Below are 13,212 nucleotides of genomic sequence, written 5' to 3' on the forward strand. Positions count from 1 at the left end.
AGGTGGGATTCCGTTACTAATTAGTTACTTTGTTGTGCACGTTACGGATCTTCAAGGCAAAAAAACCAGTGTGCCTTATAGTCCAGTGCACCTTATATGATCTACAAAGTTGCAAAATTTGCCGACTCCCAGGGGGTGCACCTTAAGTCTGGTGTGCCTTATGGTCGTGAAATTACCGTATTTCTTCAGGGGAACAAGACTGAAGAATTCTCCAACTGAACATCTCTCATCATCACTTCTTCTGAAGACTTCAGATCCCAAAATTCTGGCTGCAGCAATTGCACATTTCAATTTAGAAATACAGAGTACTACTAGAAGCTTCCCCCATTAGCACTGTCTTAGCTCTCCAGATTTAAAAACAGCCATTGGAAAAGATAAATCCACAGGGTATGAAATACCTCAAAAAGTCTAGAGGCATTTAATTTCTTCCTATGACCCAGTATCAGCCAGAACATCTCACTTCAGACAAAACAATTAGATAACAAATCTGACATTAGTCCATAATACATGACAATAGTGGTCTCCCCAGGAGAAACATAATCTAGTTCCAAGTATTTACTGCTTTCAGGATGTTTGTTCTTTCCTCCTTCATTAAACTAATTACATCTTTCTGGTTCATTAAGTTACTTACTTAACTCGCTGTTCATTCAGTCGAGGTCACTTATTTCCTTGGCATCATTGTACTGATGCCTTAAGTTCTAGCTTTTCTATTTTTCAAGTTTTGTACTGCATTGGTGTGTGACTCTGAACTTCATATAAAGTGGAAGCAAGTTCTCTTCACAGTTTAGTTCGACAAAACAATCATTTTCCAATCTGAGAACCAAGGACACTGCTGCAGCTTCAGGCCCAAAAAGTGTAAACAGTAGTGAATTGAGGAGAGCAGTCGGGGAGGATGAGACTTCATACTGGAGCTGTAATTGGACAACTAACCCAAATATGTAAATGAGCCAAAACTATAAAACTCATGACTTGGGATCCATATTGGTTGCAGCCACAGCCAGACTGTTGTACTGCCCAAGGTGTATCGTCCAAAGGCCTTTTAATAAATACTACTTTATTCCTTTAACACTGTCTAGCCCCTCTTCTAGGTAGCCTCTCTAGGCATCAGTACATTAATGTAGTCTGACTATACAGTATTTTCTACAGAAAATACTGGTCATGAAGACCACAGGTCTGTGACAGAGTTCTGTCTCTTCCCAACTGCTGATATTCCAGGCTGTTGCACTGCAGGAAGTATAAAATATCATGTGGTTCAGCAAAAGGTGTTGCCTCAAACCTTTGTTTACTGTTTCTGAACTAAATTACTGCTCCTTCCTATGCTCCATATCCTAAAAGATACCATGACTCCCTGTGTTAAATGGAATACAGTTAGTCTCACCAGAAATGCAGATGGACTGAACTATGTATTTGTACCTTTTTACATGCTTTACATGCTTTAAATGCATAAAAAATTTTAATACATACATTCTACACATATACACACATATATACCAAAATATATGATGAAACCTACCTATTATTTTCTTAGTTCCAGTCAGTTTTGTTTGGGTACCATCAGCCATCCTAGTTATAAAGAACACTCCTTCTGAGGGATATTACCTTCATTAGAAAAGTACAGTAATTTCACGAATACAAGCCGCACCAATTTGACCAAAATTTTGGTGGAAACCCGGAAGTGCGGCCAATATTCCGGGGTGGCTAATACATTAACAAAATTCTAAAAGCTGCCAACACGGAAGTGAGAGCCCGCGGCAGCCCCAAGCCAAGCTGGAGCCCGGCCGGCCCCGGCAGAGGTGAGAAAGCCTGGCAGAGGCGGGGCCAGCAGTGTGGGGGGCGGGTGGCAGAGCCTGAGCCAGCAGGGCGGGGGAGCCCGGGAGAACTGGGGCTAGCAGTGCAGGGGAGCATGACAGAAGCAGGAAGGCCAACAGGTGGGGCTGCCTGGCAGCGGGGGAAGCCCAGCAGAATCGGGGCCAGCAGCGTGGGGGAGCCCGGCAGTGCGGGGGCCTGCAGTGCCGGCCAGGGCGAGGAAACGCGGCGGCGGTGCAGACGGGAGGGGGCAGCCGGTGAGCCCGGCGGCGGCGGTAGCCCTGCCGGCCGGGCGAGCGAACGCGGCGCGGGGCGGCCGGCGAGCCCGGCGGCGGCGGCGGCAGCCCGCCGGCCGGGCGAGCGAACGCGGCGCGGGGCGGGCGGCGAGCCCGGCGGCGGCGGCGGCCGCCCGCCGGCCGGGCGAGCGAACGCGGCGCGGGGCGGGTGGCGAGCCCGGCAGCGGCGGCCCGCCGGCCGGGCAAGCGAACGCGGTGCGGGGCGGGCGGCAAGCCCGGCGGCGGCGGCGGCAGCCCTGCCGGCAGGGCTAGCGAACGCGGCGCGGGGTGGCCGGCGAGCCCGGCGGCGGCGGCGGCAGCCCGCCGGCCAGGCGAGCGAACGCGGCGCGGGGTGGCCGGCGAGCCCGGCGGCGGCGGCGGCAGCCCTGCCAGCCCGGCGAGCGAACGCGGCAGCGGGGCGGTGCTGATGGGAGAGGGGGGCCAGCGAGCCCGGTGGCGGTGGCAGCCCTGCCGGCAGGGCGAGCGAACGCGGCGCGGGGCGGTGCTGACGGGAGAGGGGGGCCAGCGAGCCCGGCGGCGGCGGCAGCACCACCCGGCCAGCCCCACCGAGCCGTGGCGCTGAGCTGGGCCACCCAGTCCCGTCGGCAACCATGAGCGGGCCGAGCCTGCCTGGCCCCGCCCCGAGCCAGTAAACCCCGCTATGCCACGATCCTGTTACTAATTGGCCAATTTGTGAAAGCTGCGCACGGATTCTCGCGACGAACAAAAGTGCGGCTAATATTCGGGTTGCGGCTTATCTATTGACAAAGACAGCAACATTGTCGAGGCACCGGAAGTGCGGCTTATAATCCGTGCGGCTTGTATTCATGAAACTACTGTATAAGCTTTAATTAATGGATGCTATGACAAACAGGTAAAAGTGTTAGAGGTACAATCTTCCAGGTGTCTGGACAAGTGGTCCGAAGTGCATGTGTTTGGAATCTTCACATGGAAATTTATTTGCATAAATAAGATTCAGCTATTTGATCTTTATTGCAATCGATCATTATTTAATATCCAGTCTTTCCTTCTGCCTCTCAAAATTATTCTTTCCAGAAATTATACCAGGCAGCCAATATTTCATTTAAAAGGACAATATTCTTCATAACATAGCACCACTCAGAAACAAGTTAGAGATGACAATAACGTTGTACTGTAGACATGGGTTATTTAGCTCCCTCAGAATTCTTGCCTCTGACAGCTGAAGGGAATTTGACTGTATCTCTAAACCTGAAATCCCAACTTAATCTGAGAAAAATTCTGTAGAGGGACACACATGTTACTGTAATGGCCAAATATTGACAACCATCTGCTCAATCAGAGCTCTGGAAACAGCAGCTCCCCCTGAAAATCAGACTGACCACACCCATCACTGCTAATCTCTACCTCCCCCCTTTAGGCTCCGCAAGCCTGGATGGGGTGACTAGAGCACAAGAAGTCATCACGTCACAGCCCATTAGACTGATTTTCTGCACAGGGGATGCACTGAATGCTTCCTGGAAACAGGAAGCCTTGAGGCACAAGGCATATAGGGACAGGATACCTGCTGATTGCTCTGCAAAAGCCACAAATCTGCTGCAATGAGTTTCCATATTGTGGCTGAAACAGAGCCTGGAGAAAAGTCTCATCAGCAATGGGTTGGCTTCCTTTAAGAGGCTACCACCTGGCTCCAGAGAAACAGAGCTAGAAGGCATGCAGCACAGAGAACCAAGAGACCATGGAGGACCACAAGGACAGACTCAGACTGAGATTTTGACCTCAGTAAGAATGGCATATAACTACCTTCTCAAATATTAAAAAAAAAAAAAACATGTAGATAAATCATGTTATTTGGATGTCAATTACATTTATTAAAACAGTCGCTTCAAATTTACTTAGAGATTTTGTACTCCAATTTCACCATTCACTTAATCCAAAAGGCAGAACTGGGTATTATATAGCTTTCCTCTATTTTGTTACAGACCCTTTAGAACTGTTTGCTTTTTCAGATGCACACTTCAACTACCAACAGTTTTCTGTATTTGGCAAATTAGGCATTTCCTTTTGAAATCCTAATCCATCTGAACTTCAGTTTATCTACCATATCAGATGTTTCAGAAAAGTCAGGAGGAAACACAGCATTCACAGCATTGACATAAAATATTCTCTGTTTTTTAACCAGTGAACAGCTGCTGCAAATTTGAACGATTTCTCTTTAACACTGCAATTCTCAAATTTTGCTTATTGTTCTAAATAAGCTTACTATGTTCTAATTAAGCTTACTATGCTTAAGCTGTCACATTTTTGAACTTAGCCACTTTGCCTGACTGTACCCCTTATCTGTACTTCCTGAAACTTAGAGTACAAATGCTGTGCGTTACTATTTTACACTCATGAACATTTCAAAGCAGAAGCCACAACTAGGAAGTCAGATGCTATCTGAAAGACACACGAAACATAGAAAGGAATCTTTCGCATAATTCTAAAAAGCAGTATTTGAGAAGACACAATAGCAATATACTACAGTGATCATATTTTAACAAATTTATATAATGAAACAGTAGATAAATTTTATGTATTCAAAAAAATCAGGATTTATCCTATGATGCTACTCCTACTTGTTTATAGGTTTACCAAAAGCGAATTTTGTGATTTACAAGTGTAGTAGCTAACCAGTTGAGCCATTATTAATAGGTTGTCTGAGTATTAAAGTGATAAATATTCAATAAAATAATTCCTGTCTTACTAAATAACCATTAAATCTATGTCCTTTCCAGTTCTCTATTAAGAGAGAAAACAACTTCTAACTGCCACTCTCAATTCAAACAGCAAACATTATAAATATGATGACAGACAACATAAGCTATAATATGCTGTCAATGTATGGAATAAGATTTTCCAAATTTTCTAAAGCAAAAAGTTAGGTATAAACAGAACTAGCAAAAAGCAGAAAAGCTGACAAACCAAGTACAAAATTAGATGACCCACAAAATAAGGATGCAAACCCTCTTGGGAATATGCACTGTGTATTTGTGTACAGTAATTTCATGATTATAAACCACACAATTTTGACTAAAATTTTGGTCTAAACCTGGAGTGCGTCTTATAATCAGGTGCCGCTTATATATGGACAAAGAACTGTTTTAGTTTGGAGGACAAGTGTCTGCTGAGAAAGGCAGGAGCTTCTCTTTGAAACGGAGAATGTAAACCCCCTCCCTTCAAATTATTATAATTTTGAAATCAAGGGGCTTTCAGGCAAAAATATGGGAATTAGGAATAACAGTTCTTTACTAGGGAAATTAAAATAGAAATACAGTACTACAAAGGAACAAACTCCAAACCCTGACAAAGTCAGAGTACAACCTGACACCCTGTCAGGCAGAGTGTTGGTAGCAGTTTGATTAAATGGTGGTTGCAGTCCTCTTGCAGTGACAGATGTGGTTCAGTTGAAGCAGTGCTCCTGTAGAAGGTGCAGTTTCCCTCCGGAGGTCCAGTGGTGATGTGAAGAAATCCAGTTTTCCTCTGGAGTCCAGTGGAGAAAGGGGCTACCTTAGTGTCCCAAAACCTCTGTTTTTATTTTGGTAAGAAATGTTGGGCTCTTCTCCCCTGGCTGGAGCAACTCCCAATGGGATGAAGTAATTTTATCAGTCACACAGTGGGACTCAATGGGCCATTAGCAGAAAATGACTTGCTGGAGGAAGAATGAGTTGTGAAAAGATAAAGAACAATGCCCTGCCTGGCTTCAATGGACGGCTCATTAGCAGAATATCTGCTGTTGAGATAAGGATCACTGCCCCCATCCTCAACAGATGGTGATAGAATAGATACCTTTTATCACACTCTGTATGATAACATGCAGCTTATAATCAGATGCGGCTCATATATGGACAAAGAACGAAAAGTTGCTGACATGTGGAAGTGCGGCTTATACTCAGTGCGGCTTATAATCGCGAAATTACTGTAATTACTTTCATAGTGCTTTTCTCCAGAAATGCCCAACTCATTTATTAGAGAGGATGGAGTAGATGGAGTACTCTGAGTATGTTTCAGCACTGTTGGAGGGGCTCATCTTCAGGTCTCTTATCAGACTCATTGCTATCATTGTGTGCCTCCCATTTACTAAACAGGCAATTTCAGGGAACAAATGGCTCATGATTGATGCACTTTTACACTGTTCTGGCTTTAACTTCTGCTTCTGGCAAAGACTGCGTACATAATATGCAACAATTCACAAACTTTTCACTGGTTGCCACTACTTACAAGATAACTGAATTTTCGTTAGGTCTTTATTATGGTAATTTAGTTTTATGTTTAAGCCTAATTTCTTAATGTCTCAGCTCTTCATTGTGAAATAAATCACTTACAGAAGCACAGCATAAAAAAAAGTTGTGACCCTCTTAAGATCAAGTAATGACAATTGCAAGACAGATACCTGTTTCAGACCAAGATTTGAATATCATACAGAAATACGCAAAATACATGAGAATCATTAAGTACCTATTCACTGAGTATTTTCTTACAAGCTCATACTAAGAGAGGATTGCAAGTGGACTACAGTATTTTGTAAGCAATACCTAAAGGACAGATTAACAGTGTACACGATTGTTCTACTTCCTCCTCAACAGCTGACAGTTTCACATGTTTGTCTTAATGGAGAGTTACATTACACAAAGCTCTCACAGTATGCAGTTAGCTCCATTACACCACATTTACCCTGTCAACAACCTCAAGGAATTATTTGGTCCAAGTAGTAACTGTCCCCTCAGCAGAAAATAAGAGCAGCCATATCAGAAATCCTAACAAATCCTTGCGCCTTTTTGCTCAAGGTGCAAGCAAGCCCACAATATAAACAAGATTCTAAAGAGCCAACTAGCACTCTCCAAAGATCAGTAATTCTGCCAAAACCGTACATGAGGACAGAAATCAGCCACTGAACTGCGGTAAAGTTATGAGAATAAGCAGTTGTCTCTACAAACTAATATGACACACATCTGAGTATTGTAAGCAGGTTAGTAAGAAACCCAGGTATGAAGAAAGTCAGAAATTATATGTGGTTAAAACACCTGACATTATCTCTCAATTGCAGAAGGAATACAAGTGCAATACAAGGAAGCTCTCTACTATAGAGCAAACAGCAAATCTGAAATCCAAAGTTGAATGATGTCACGAGGTACAGTTCACTCACACTGATTAGTGCTGATTAAAAACAGCACTAAGCTCTAAATTATTGGGAATATATTTTTATTATCATCAGGGAAACACACAGGAATTTAAAAGTTCCCTATTATTTCAGACTCCTTACACCAAACTGAATTCCGCATTTAAACTTGCAGGAGAAAATATAAAAGAATTACAGCAATGATCACAAATACAACTCCATGCTACAAGCTGACAGCAGCCAAAGCCTTCCATCCAATGAAGCTGCCCTATAAGAAAAAGAAATAATAATCCCATACACAAAAATAAAATCCATTTTAGAAAGACTCGTGCTGGTTTTTAAGATTCCTCACCAAAACTTCCTATGTACTATATGAGACTGTACACATAGCTCCTAAAATGAGAGGTTACTATCTTCTCTCAAACCCTGGAAACAAAGCTATGAATTTCACCGATTCACTACTGTGAAGAAGTTCCCAAAATAAACCTGGGCAAAGAAATGTTACATTTACCTGTTACAAATGTTAAACAGCAGGAACTTTCTGCAATTTTCATGTGTCAAATTTTAAATCCTTTAACTCCCTAATAAAATAGTGAATACTTAACAATTCCAAGACTATGTCTCTAGAGTAGAATAAAGCTCTCCACTAAGTTTTTGAAATCCATTTTCACAAGGCAAATACATCAACAATCTAAATAGGTTAGGACTAAGTGGGCAGTTATATCTCAGAATAGGAGCATATATGCAGTTTACTTCCCTCTGGAACGCATTTAGGCTTTCTTCTCTTCTCTTACTGCTTTGCTTCTCCTCCCCACCAGCAAAAAAAAACTCTTTTCCTTTTCCTTTTCCTAGACCTTCTTCCCACACACTGCAAAAAAAAACTCCTCCCTGTGAAGTGATGACCTCATGCTCCCAACCCATCTCCTTGTATGGAGCAATTCAGGGCTTGCTGCCAGCTCTCTCCGCTTTCAGCCTGACATGGCAAACATACCTTCCTTCACCCTGCTGCTTCCCAGCTGGGGAACACCGAGGACAGGCAGCAATGGGGAGGGCAGACCGGGCAAGGAAAGCGAGTTTCCAATGGACAAAGAACAGGCCACCACATACCTGCCCCACTCTCGCATTCAACACAACTTCACACCACCAAAGCACCTCTGCTCTCCACAGCAGGAAGAATGATACTGAACATTTTAAGTATGGAAATACAGCCCATGTTACTCAACTGCAGTGTACCTCCTTTAGCTTCTTACCTCCCTTTTATGCTCTTAGTTAACTATCTCTAACTCAGTGAAGCAAATGTCACCTCTCCTCCTTTTTTAACAAAGGCCATCTCATCTTTGCATCACTAAAGTTCTTTGATAATGAAATCGGCCGAACATCTTGTTCACACAGTGATACATTCTTTTATCTTTTTTAGATAGTTAATCTTTAAGCTCTATCAAACAACCCCAGAAAAACTGAAAAATTCTGTTCTCTGTATTGTTCATTACCTTCTCCAGCCTGTCTTGCTTTCAAGTGTCAGAATTATATCTACATGAACACTTTATACACTGGCAATCCAAGCTGATCAGCTATGAAGGACTCAGTTGTGACACAAAGTTACAGTTGTAGAAAATCAGGAAATGTGATGGATAACTGAGCTTTTGCTCAGCTAGTAAGTGACCTTGTAGATACATGACTTAATCTTCTTCCTCAAAGAAATATGTCCAAACCCCAACTTTACTGGGGTCAATATTCCACACATGTATATTTTAAAGTTGTTAACTGTACTGATAACTTCTGTCAACACATTACAAGGCATTTATAAAATGAGGGAACATACATTGGTATCACCAACAATAACCATTACTCTAACTCAACCTACAATGTGTCCGTCATTTGCAATTTGCTTTGACTGTGAGCAGATGATGTGTGAATGTTCGATCTCCTCGAGATTCTCAAAGACTAGCACTTACATAAAATAAACTGCAATCTTCTTGTTAGGTATTATTTAGCAAGTCAAATTAACTGATTTTAATAAACTTATTTTAAGACCCAGTAAGTTTTTTTGGTCAGGAAGTTTCATGTATCACTCCTGCTTTTTTCACGCTACAACTTCTTGAAGAAATCTGCAGTACAATAGATCACAGCACCAGAGCCACTTTTAGCAGGTCTGTTTCAAAGCAGGAAAAAGTTATTTCACCTACAGCGAAGCAGTGGTGCCCTCCTGCAAAGAAAAAAATGTGCTGGCTTGTTTTAAAGGTCTTACAAAACCCTTGTCCTCACAAAGTATGTGTCACATCAGGGGTGTATGCCCGTGTAAAGTCCAACCAAACAGAAACATACTTAAACATGAAAACCTTCTGTGTAATCCATTCTCGAAAACCAAATATGAGTATTCAATAGCTGTGTAGATACCAAAATCTCAAACACAAAAAGCATTAAAACGCACAGAGAAAGCGCCAGGGCAGCGGGACTAAGAAGGCCCAATGCAGGCTCCAACACTAGTGCAGAAGTTCAGGCAGCCGCTGCGCTGTACAGAACTGTCAGGCGGCACCGAGGAGGAAGGGAACTCAAAACCCCAAACCGACTCCCTCGGGCTACTGCATTTATTGGGAAGCGGGATGGTCACACTGGCGGTGCTCGGCTCGTCCACCCAGCACTTCCAGCCCGGCCGGAGCACGGGAAGGGAGCAGACACGCCCGGCACGCCGGACCGGGGCCGAACCCGCCCTCCGCCTGCCCCCGCCAGGACCTCGGCGGCGGACGAGGGGAGGGGGCGAGATCTGCGCCCGCCGCGCTGCCCCGGCCCCGCCGGGGCGGAGCCGCCGCTGGGCGAGCGGCGCCTCTGACACCTCCCCGCGGGACGCCACCGGGACGCGACCGGATGCAGTCGCCGCCGCCGCCGCCCCGCCGGAGCGAACGGCGAGCGGCGCCGGTGCCCGCCCTGCCCCGCCCCGCCCCGTCTGCAGGTAGAGCCGGCGCGGGGCCCGCCCGCACCCCCGTGCCGGCCGGGGGTCCCGGTGCTCCCGGTGCTCCCGCTGTTCCCGGCGCTCCCGGGGGTCTCGGGCCGGGGCGGGCGCGGCGCCGGCGGGGCCAGGGCGGCCAGACCCCTGCGCGGGCGCGGCGCTGGCGGAGGTGCGGGCGGTGCGCGCGGACCATCCCTACCTGACAAGCCGACCCCCTCCGCCGCCGCGCGCGTCACGGACCCCGCCCGCGCCGTGTGACCCCGCGCGGGCCAATGCGCGCGGCGCCGCCCCCCACCCCGCCGGCCAATGGCGGCGCGGTCCGCCTCCCGCTGACGCGCGCGCGGGGGCGGGGGCGCGCGCCCCCGAACGCCTGCCGCGCGCCTCCGTCTCCCGGCAACGCTCCCCGCCCCTCCCGCGGGCCCCCGGCGTCCCGGCGCCGCGACACCGCGGGACACCTGTAGGGACGCCTCTGGGGACACCCCCAGGACACCTCTGGGGACACCCCCGGGACACCTGTGGGACATCTCTAGGACACCTCTGGGATCTCCCTGGGGACACCTGTGGGACATCTCTAGGACACCTCTGGGATATCCCTGGGTACACCCCCGGGACACCTCTGGGGACACCCCCGGGACACCCCCGCATCCCCTCGGGTCCCTGCACACACGGGAGGCGTGTGAGGCTCAGCGGTGCGGGATGCTGAGACAGAAACTTCTGGGCGGAATTTCCGCGGCTACTCGGGCAGGCGGACGAGGAGTCCCTGTGGATTGATGCTTCGGCGGCTCAGCGTCAGAGAGAGGCAGCGAGAAGTGAAAAAAGAAAGGGGATGAAAAAGAAAATTGGATGTGGAAGGAAAAAAAGGGGGGGAAATATAAGTGGCATAAATTAAAAAGGAGGAGGGGGGTAAGAAAGGAAAAAGGAGAAAAGGGGGAAGAAAAAGAAAACAAAAGGGAAAAGAAGGGGGAAACGGAAGAAAAAAGTCAAAGGGAAGAGAAAAAAGGTCAGGAAAAAAGAAAGGGGGAAAAAAGTAGGAGGAAAAGGAAGGGAATAAAAGACAGGTGGGAGGGGGAACCTGGAAGTTAAAGGGCAAAAAAAGAAGAGTAAGAAGGAGGGGGGAGGTGGGGAAGGGGAAAGAAAAGAAAAAGAGGGAGAAAAATCCAAAAATCCCCTACCTTGATAGGTTTCAGGAAAACTCATGAATATTAAGGCTTTTTATACTGTCTTTTAGAATAGATTATGCTCAAAGCAAATTTAAAAAAAAAAAAAACCAAACAATTTAATGTAGTAACAATAACAAAGTCTGGTTGCACAATCCATTTCACAGATACTGAAGAGTCCCTTAACAGTTTAGATTAGATTTACAGATAAGTATCCATTTTTCTTTTCCTTTTTATTTTCTTTATTTTTTTTCTCCTGAGAGGTTGATTGACTTGGGTATTTAGGAAAGACCCTGGAAACAGAGATGTGCACAGAGGAGTAGTATTCCACTTCATGGCTTCTTTTTAGACTAAAGTGTTTAAAGAGCGCTAATGAAACTTTGCTGTGTGCAGTTTTCTACCTCTGTTTAAGCCATTCACACCTTTTATCCCAAACAGCTTATAGAAATAGTTTCCTTTATTTACCTGTTTATTAAATAAGAAAAAATTACATTCCTTTGTACCTCATCTCTGTGCGCCTTGGTGCAAACAATTTTAACAAATTTGCATAGTACTGAAGGGATAAAAAAGCTATTTAGCTGTAGTAGAAAATGGGGGTTTAAGATGTGTTACATTTGTAGACTTTCAACTGTGTTAGATCTTGGATAAAAATCTTATATACTAATATTGAATTCACTGTAAGAAGTCATCAGACTGTTTTATGACAAACCTGAGCCAATCTTGGTTCAACTATATTCAAACACAGACTATTTTATTGGGCAGGTATCTTGTCAGTCTCATGTGCCTATGGAAGATGTTGTGTGATTTTTGTCTGCAGTTCATTTTAGCTGGCCTTGAGACTCTTCAGCTTCATGAAAAATGATAAGCAGTGGTATAGGGGTAGAAAAACCCTTCCTCATTAGTTTTCTGATTAGGATTTTTTTAACTTTATCAAAGAACCTGCTTGATTTTTGGGGAAGAAGGGATTCTATATGCTTTTTTATGTAACAGGGTGGCTTTTTTTCCATGAGGCTTTCATATATTTGTTAAGATTAAAAAGCGATAGTCATACTATACTATACTATAGTCACTGCAGTGTAGTGTAGACATATGCAATATATTTTGAAAATCAAGCTTTAATAATTTAATTTTATATAGAAAGTGAAATTATTAGTTAAATAGAAAAAGCTTTATAAGTTTGTCAGCGATTGAAATCCAAATTAGCAAATGTATTTGTGAAGGGATCCTCCTCCCAGTCTTCCAGTTCTGCACACATTCCTTCTCTCACCGCAGTACATATTTCCTTTGCCCCTTTCCTCCCAAGCCTGGCCCAGGGCCCACTGCCTAAGTACAAAAGAGAGAAGAGATAAAAAGGATCAGGAAAATGGATGTATTCTTGCCTCAACACATTCTGACAGTCCCAGGATGTACTTTCTTCTAGCCTCTCCCCTTTGCTCCTGTAGAAGGACGCTCTGCCTAAGTGGAGGTAAAATAGCTCAAACTTCACCCTTTTTGCAAAAATTATCAGTAGTAGATGGTGAAGGGGCCTCATGCTGTGTTTGGTGTTGAATAATCAACCTGATTCATCAGTCCCAAAGTGAAACATTCTGAGGATGTGAAGAACAACGTTTCCTGATGGAAACTAGCTCTGAGGATGTGAGGATGAGGTGAGGATGTGGCAGGTGAAGTTGCTGTTAGAGGGACCAGCAAGTCATAGTGCTGATAAGTTATCTCAAGCTGCTGAGGTAATGCTGCAGGCCCAGAGACATCTGACTGTGAATCACCTTGTACCACAAGAGCCCAACCCCTCTTTTTAATTGCAGGGAGTTCTAACATACTACTTCTCTGAGTAAGAAAGATTCCACCCTTGATTGGGGATGCCCCTCAAGACTATTCCTGAAGGCTGAGCAA

The 13,212-nt window shown here is 45.3% G+C and overlaps 1 protein-coding gene across 4 annotated transcripts in view; it reads right to left on the reverse strand.

The window, feature by feature from the left end:
- The window catches only part of FER (FER tyrosine kinase), a 189,000-nt gene extending 178,572 nt beyond the window's left edge, over nt 1-10,428 (reverse strand). For 3 of the 4 annotated variants that reach the window (XM_033086516.1, XM_033086519.1, XM_033086520.1), the window contains exon 1: nt 10,365-10,428. The gene's annotated coding sequence lies outside the window, so the exon portion shown is untranslated. The remainder of the gene's footprint in view (nt 1-10,364) is intronic. The other variant, XM_033086518.1, reaches the window with a different exon arrangement.
- Between the last annotated feature and the right edge of the window lie 2,784 nt (nt 10,429-13,212).

This window comes from Catharus ustulatus (genome assembly GCF_009819885.2).
Source record: "Catharus ustulatus isolate bCatUst1 chromosome Z unlocalized genomic scaffold, bCatUst1.pri.v2 scaffold_29_arrow_ctg1, whole genome shotgun sequence".
NCBI lineage: Eukaryota > Metazoa > Chordata > Aves > Passeriformes > Turdidae > Catharus > Catharus ustulatus.